General features: G+C 43.4%; 1 long non-coding RNA gene across 1 annotated transcript in view; it reads right to left on the bottom strand.

Annotated features, from left to right (window-relative positions):
• LOC140632545 (uncharacterized) overlaps positions 1 to 5,853 on the bottom strand; it is a 30,183-nt gene extending 24,330 nt beyond the window's left edge. Inside the window, exon 1 of the long non-coding RNA XR_012030147.1 lies at positions 4,830 to 5,853. This is a non-coding gene — a long non-coding RNA (uncharacterized lncRNA). The remainder of the gene's footprint in view (positions 1 to 4,829) is intronic.
• Between the last annotated feature and the right edge of the window lie 1,985 nt (positions 5,854 to 7,838).

The raw sequence follows: 7,838 nt of genomic DNA, 5'->3' as shown, positions 1-7,838 counted from the left end.
GGAATAGCCCTTGGAAAACCTAGAAAAATTAGCCACATGTGTTTTCCTTCACTGGTGTGGGCTGAAGAGGTGGGTCCTAGGAGAGAAGTTGAGGAAGTTGCCTTTCATTCCTTCCACAGCCAATAGAGCAAAGAAGCCAGGTCAGAAGCAGCAGAGAGAAAAGGCCAATAATCTCAGAGCCCTCTGACACCAGGAAGAGTAAGTAGCAAGAGAAATTTCAGAGTAGAGCCTCTTGTGGATCCTGGCTGTCTCACACTGATTTCCCATGCTACCTTTTAGAAACAATATTCAACTTGTTTAAATGCTTAGTAACTTGGTTTTTCTTTATAGGACTGCCACCTTTAATTCTTTTGAGTTGTCTAGCTCTTCGGGGCTCTCTCCATATATATGTTTATTTGTCTGTTTTTCTTTTTTTTTAATTTTTTAGATTTTATTTACTTATTAGAGAGAGAGAGAGAGAGAGAGGCAGAGACACAGGCAGAGGGAGAAGCAGGCTCCCTGCAGGGAGCCCGACGTGGGACTCCATCCCAGGTCTCTAGGATCACGCCCTGAGCCGAAGGCAGCGCTAAACCGCTGAGCCACCCGGGCTGCCCTCTGTTTTTCATTTTATTTGTCTACATTAGTGCTTTCCTCAGCACGACTGCAGCTGTTCTTTTACCCACACCCCCACAACTGCACTCCAAACCAAGTATGTTGACATATTTCCAGAAACGTCATTCTGGAAGGTGAAAAGGTGAAAGGTTAGCCCATACTAGGTTGTGACATTATTAACAAGCTGTCATCATCTTAGGACTTGCAGACAAAAGTGAGCAACATGAGCACAATTTAGGAATCTAGGTAACCACGATTTTCTACATAACCACCAACAGACCTCACAACAACAGAGAGATCAAAGTGAAAAGGTTTCAAGGCAGAGACAGGGAGTGACATATAATAAAGATGGCAAAGGTGAGGAGTTAAATATTAAGTACAGGCTGTAAGATACCAGTGTCTCTTCACAACAGAACTATCCAATGTGTTCAATTGGCCAAAGAAAGACTGTAATTCATTCATTCATTCATTGTTTTCCCAGAAAGTACAGAATGGACTCCTGAGTACAGAGTGCATAGTGGATACTCTAATTAATTAGACTTTTTTTCCCCTGAGATCTAGGCTTTGCATAATTTGACTATTCCCATCAATCTAACCTTATCTCCACTGTCTCTCCTATCCCAACACTCTGAATTCAGCCATTCTTTTTCTTATGTCCTTTCAGCCCACCATGTCTGTCTATTCTCACGCCCCAAGTTTTTCTCCTTGCCTAGAAGGTCGTTTTCTTCTGTCTTCCAGATACTTATCCCCAATTTATACTTGCAAGCCCAAGTTAAGCTCTGTCTCCTTCATGACCTTCCACACTGTAATCTCTGTTGTTTAAAGGTGTGCCATGAGGTTTTCTTTTTTTTTTTTTTTTCTGATCTAATATTTTGTGAAGACCCAGGAGGAAAAAATATCATTTTTTAAAGATTTATTTATTTTAGAGAGAGCAAGAAAGCAAACATGAGTAGGGGAGTGGAGCAGTGTAGAGGAAGAGAATCTCAAGCAGATTCCCAGCTGAAAGCAGACCCTGACTTGGGACTCAATCCCATGACCCTGGGATCATGACCTGAGCTGAAATCAAGAGTCAGGCACTCAACTGACTGAACCACCCAGATGCGCCAAGAAAGTATCACTTATACTTTAGATATTTGCAAAGGTCAGCATATAGCAAGTACTTGATAAATAATTATTGAATAGACCAATTGAACTGACCAAGATAATTGAATGTTGAGAGAAGAAAATGAGAAGTTTTGAAAAAGACTGGATATGTAGCCAAGAAAAATTCCATATTTTACTTAGTCATTCCTACTTCTTTGTCCATACAGCACTCATATGTACTTCTGTCTAAAGTAATTCACTAATATAACTATTCATTAGCATTGATGTCTCTTTATGACTTCTGAGGCTGAGGCCCAGGACGTATTCATCTGTCCCATTTGCCTTAGTCCAGTGCCTGCTACAGATGAGGCACTTAGTAAACCTTAGTAAATGAGCCAATTGCCCAGTGCAGAAATGAATTAATGAACAAAAACAGCGAGATCACATTTGGGCGTCTAGGCAGTACCTACACGGGCCTATCAGGGAAGTATGTCTTATGTTGAAAATACTCCTGTGGGCCCAGTAGAAACACATCATTGGGCCAACGATTTGGGTGCTTTGGGGGAAGGAGGAGGCAGGCCTTCTACGTGAAGGCAATTGCACAAGGGTCCACATGAGAGTGGAAACAGAATGTGCGGTGGAAGAGAATCGTTTTTCATTAATTGTATTCCCTTTCAGTGCTGGGAGCCATGCCATGTCTTCTGTTGGCCCCCTCTCTCTGTTTACTCTGACTCTGCCTTTCTCATCTCTGCTTTCCTTATTATTTCCTTGTTCTCTACTCTCCCTCTTAAGCTCCATTGGTCCCAAAATGCAAACTGAGGGCAGACAGAGAAAAAGCCAAGAGACACTGTAGAGGCTGGGGTGCTGTATACAGTATGGATTTTCCCCAACTGAATGAATCAGGACTGAAAGTAGAGCATTTTCTAATAGGACAGACATAGTAAGCAACGTGATACATTTCAGTATTGAGTTCTATTTGAGTAGAATTTAAAAAAAAAGTAATTAAGCGTTCTCTAGGTTCTCTGTGCCGTGTCCTCATTAATCTGAATGATGATGATGATGATGATGAATACTCTGCACAATGCATTGTTCTCACTTAATACAATGATCTTTGAGGTCGATGCTGTTATTACCCCCATTCTACATATTGGAATACTGAGGTAGAAGAACATGGGATTCGGTCATGGTCACAGATTCATCGAATGGTGGAATCATCCAACTTGACTTCACATTCTTAACTGCCCTGTGATTTTGGGTCCCTCCCTCTGATCAGCACAAGGCCAACCACAGAATCAATATGCCAAAATATTTGCTGAACGGAATCACTTTTATGCAGTGTTTATGAAGAGTTTTTACCTGGGCCTTTAGAACTAATTTTGGCATTTATGATGGCCCAGGAAAAGACCTTGGCCAGTGAGAGGACCTTAGAGGAATGAGAAGAACAGCTGCTCATAGAAATGCTGCTCACAACACTTAGAGAGTTTTGCCAACAAGTTCAGCAGAATTCTGGAAAAGTCTGCTCCAGAAGGGCTTGAGATCAATTCCGGTGCCCTATGCTGTGCCCAGGCTTCAGAAGGCAAATTGAATGCTCCACTCACAGAATGTTGAATACAGCAGCTGTAAAAGGTGCTGTAGGGACAGGCAACAACACTCTGCAAAATACAGCAGAATGAAACCCAGAAATTGTCACAGCAGCTCACATTGCCCGGGGTACAGTGACCTTGATAATCTTCTGGACTATGAAACCTTGGAAGAGTATCAGATTTATGAGGCCCAAAGCAAAACACCACAGAAAACATAACCTGCATATAGGACCCATAAGCTACCCATGCGGGGAGTGGAAGCTACACTCTTTATTTGGTATCAAGAGATAAAGCCATCCAAAGTATTTTCTCACCGAGCAGTTTGTCAGAGATGTAAAGGGAACCATGAGATCATAAAGATTATATATCTTTATGATTTTTTATTCTTCAGTGAAGGCATCCAAGATGCATGTTGGCCACGTAGTAGGTGCAACCCTATGCCAGGAGTTAAAGATACAGAAGTGACATAGAATGAAATGCCCATGTACTCACGAGGGTAGGAGAAAATTTAAAAGATTTATTCACTGCTGTGCCAATCCTGGGCGTTTTTGCCCTCAGATCCATCCTGCACCCTTCCACTGCTCTGCTCTGTGTCACAGTGGGAGCCAAACCTACTGTATTTCTCATGCTCCTGCTCTAGATGGCTTCCAGATGGACTTGTCAATGGGAAGCACTAGCAGGAGACTGAGGAACAGAAGGGAGAAGACAGGAATTTCTCCCTCCATTTATTCCTCTGCTGGCCTCTCTAACAGAAGCTGCTCTTCCCCTCTGCCTCCCGCCAGCTCCTGTGGGGCATGGTTCTGGGTTCTGAAAGGTGATCTCCACCCCTGGGCTCTTGTAGGTTCTCTTCCTCTGTTAGCTTGTCCAGTCCCAGAATGCCCCCTTCCCGGTGCTGTTAACTTCTGGACTGCTTCCCTTGCCCGGTTTGATTTTCATCCTCTCTTACCAATACCTCGAATTAAACCTCCTCTGTTGTAAATTCCTCAATAGTGCTTTCTATTGGAGACCCTGACTTCTACAACTGCTATCTTCCCTGTGCTCAGAGCAGGGCCTCATACATATTTATTGCTGAGTCTCTGTTAAATGAACAAATTTGTGGGGGGAGCAGGTGTCCAGACAATTCTACTAAGTACTTTATATGATTAAATGGACACGCATGGGAACGCAAAAAGAAGTGCTTGGTGAGTTTTTTGAGAGTTTAGAGAAACTGAGTTTTGAAGGAGGCATTTTCAGGTGGACAGCAGGGAACATGCTTTCCAAGAGTCAGAAGCCATGTGAATAGAGACAAAGACACAGGAAGGAGAAGGAAATAAACGCTCAGGGACCTACCGAGGATTTCTTCTCAGGTGAGAGATAAAACTACTGTTTGTGAATTGTGCAAATCAAATTACAAGATGACCAGATCTAGACTACAAAAGGCCTCATGCCCAAACTAAAGGGCTTGGAGTTATCCTGCAAAGTCATTGAACAATTACAAGCAACTATAAGAACACCCCTTGCATTTTGATATCTCTGAATTTTGATATCCCATTTCTGAAACAAAGCAAGCATTTAAGATTACTTCATTTTTACCTTTTTTCTGTTTGCCCGTTGTTTATTTTTCTCACAAAGAGCAACAGTTGCCGAAATATTTTGTCTAGTTAAAAAGGATCTTCAACAGCAGTGGCTGCTTCAGTGTGAAGAGGCGTCCGTGAATACTGATGAGCGAAGAACCGCAGGTGTACGCTGCTCCCTGGGAATAAACAGCAACCACCTTTCGTTGTTTTTAACCACTGGCAGGTCACCTTACGGTGTCAGAGGTGTCCTCCTTTGCTGGCTGCCAGATGGCCGCGATGTGCCAATTGCCTAAAACGCCACAAAAAATGTCATTCATCTAGGATTACTCAGAAATGAGAAAAGAAGGCTGTGGAGTGTCAGAACTGTGTTTTTACAACCATGCTGATCTGGAGCCTTTGCTAAGTATGCTCACATGTAGGCATAATCCCAAAGGCCGAAAGCAGCATCCAAGCCCAGTCCTGTGAAGGAAGAGAAAGGCCAATCTTCTTCTTCTTCTTCTTCTTTTTTTTTTTTAAGATTTTATTTATTTATTCATGAGAGATCCAGAGAGAGAAAGAGACACAAGCAGAGGGAGAAGCAGGCTCCCTGCGGGGATCCCCATGCAGGACTCGATCCCAGGACCCCGGGATCACGACCTGAGTCAAAGGCAGACTGTCAACCACTGGGCACCCCCAGGGGCCCCGAGGAAAGGCCAGTCTTGTCCACTCCAATCTCCGAAGCACATAGATTCTGTCTGCCCCCAGCTTCGAAAGGATTTTCACAATGATTCATGGTCTCCTTACTCCTTGGATTCTAGGTATCATTGGATTCACTGCTGAGGTGGAGACTTTATGGAAATCCAAAGCCTGACTGAAGATCTGTGTAGATGGCTCCCACGGACAGGTCACCCTCACCTCCCGGGTGCTGACTTGTGCTGTTTCTGTGTCATAGGTGTTGACAGAGACAGAGCTCGGCTGCTCCCTCACTTTGCACACACACTGGGCAGGACTGCATCGCATCACGAGTGAGTTCTCGCTCCGCATTAACAAGTCGGTTCAGCTCTCTCAGCCCTCTTGCCTCTGAGTTTCCCACTGGTTCTTCCCCAGCCCACTCCCCACTCCGCCCCCCAGACCCCCCACCCCAGCCACTACACTTCAGCTTCCTCACCAGGATCCTAAACAAGGAATTTATATGATAAATGTTGCAACTCCATAAAGGATCACCCTTTTATTTTAGCTTACCCACCAACACTCAACACTAATGAGGAAGAAACTTCTTGAAGTTAAGCCAGCATAAGGGATCAGTGAAGGTGATCTTATCATTGAGGCTATTGCTATGGTTTAAAGGCCATACGGTCCTGGCTCCCTCAAGAAGCTGATAAAAATGCTGGACTTGCACTATCGCAAGATGTGGTGGAAGTCTGGGTTCACCACTCAGCCTCTGTAGGCCTCTGGGCGAGTGGACCCCTACTTACTATTTATTGGATGCAAGTGGAAGTTGTGACTCCCCACCAGGCCCTGCCAATGTCTCCCTGGTCAGCAGGAGTCGGAGTGCCCTGTAACTGTTCCCTACCTGACCTCCACTAAAACCACAGAAGGAGGTCATCCTCATTCCCCCTGGACAATGATGAAACCACTAGGCCTTTGCGGGTGTAGATAGGGGGGAGCCAATCATATTTTCTTATCGGTTGGTTGGTTTTGTGTGAGTGTTGTCTTTTTTGTGGTGCTTGGGTATAATAGAGTGATTATTTCTAAAACTTCTCTTTGCGGCTGCCCCTTGCCTTGTCCTTTGGTTAGAGACTTTAGTTTGATTAGAGGTTAGAGTTTAGTTTCCTTTGATTAGAGGCTTTTGCTGAGGCGTTGTTTGTTTGTGTCTTTTGATACCTGGGTTGGTGGCTTCTTCCAGTCCAAGTCTAAGATACATGAGGAAAACAGCCCCAGAGAACTCACCACTGTTTTGCCCCTTGAATCCCCAGGTCTTCAGCCAGGCTTGTCGCCTTCTCTTCTTATGTTTGTTTTATACAGAATGGCCAATGTTTGTAGTAGTACTTAGTGGAGGAAATAGGGAAAATGTGTCTACTCCATCTCCTGGGAAGTAAAGTCCACTTCCCCAGTTTTTGTGAGGTTTTTGTATTTATTCTTTCATGAATTTCCTGTTTATGACTTTTACATATTCAACTATTGAATCATCGTTGCTATTTTTATTTCATTGCCTGTTGTCAGTTTAAAATTAACACTGTTGGGATCCCTGGATGGCGCAGCGGTTTGGCGCCTGACTTTGGCCCAGGGCGCGATCCTGGAGACCCGGGGTCGAATCCCACGTCGGGCTCCCGGTGCATGGAGCCTGCTCCTCCCTCTGCCTGTGTCTCTGCCTCTCTCTCTCTCTCTCTCTGTGACTATCATAAATAAATTAAATTAAAAAAAAAATTTAAAATTAACACTGTCATGGCGCTGGGTGGCTCAGTTGGGTTAAGCATCTGTCTTCAGCTCAGGTCATGATCTCAGGGTCCTGGGACTGAGCCCCACGTTGGGCTCCCTGCTCAGTGGGGAATCCGCTTCTCCCTCTGCCTCTGCCCCTTCCCCTGCTCATGCTCTGTCTCCTCTCAAGTAAATTAAAAAAAAACAAAAACAAAAAAAAAAAAAAAACTTCAAAAGTAAATAAATAAAATTAACAATGTCATGCTGGTTGCAAATATTTTACCAGGTCTTTAAGGCATTTGATTTTGTTCATAATGTTGATGTATAGAAATTTTAATATTTAGATAATCAAATTCCTACAGTACTTTTCCATATGAAGTTTTTACAAAGTCTTTCTCTATCCAAATATTAACCATTTGTAGATATTTGTGGATAAATATTCATAGATGTTTTTTAATTTGCAAAACTTTTAGTTTTGCACTCCTTCGTCCACCTTAAATTAATATTGTTTTATAGTGTGAGCAGACAGATTCTTTGAACTATGGTTTCAGGAGAGGAATTCTTGATCATGTTGGAGACTTGAAAATGTTCTCAAATATCCTGAATTCCAGTACAAAATTTTGCTGCA

Source organism: Canis lupus, chromosome 4 (genome assembly GCF_048164855.1).
Source record: "Canis lupus baileyi chromosome 4, mCanLup2.hap1, whole genome shotgun sequence".
In the NCBI taxonomy this organism is placed as follows: domain Eukaryota; kingdom Metazoa; phylum Chordata; class Mammalia; order Carnivora; family Canidae; genus Canis; species Canis lupus.
This window is presented reverse-complemented; position numbering and strand designations above follow the sequence as displayed.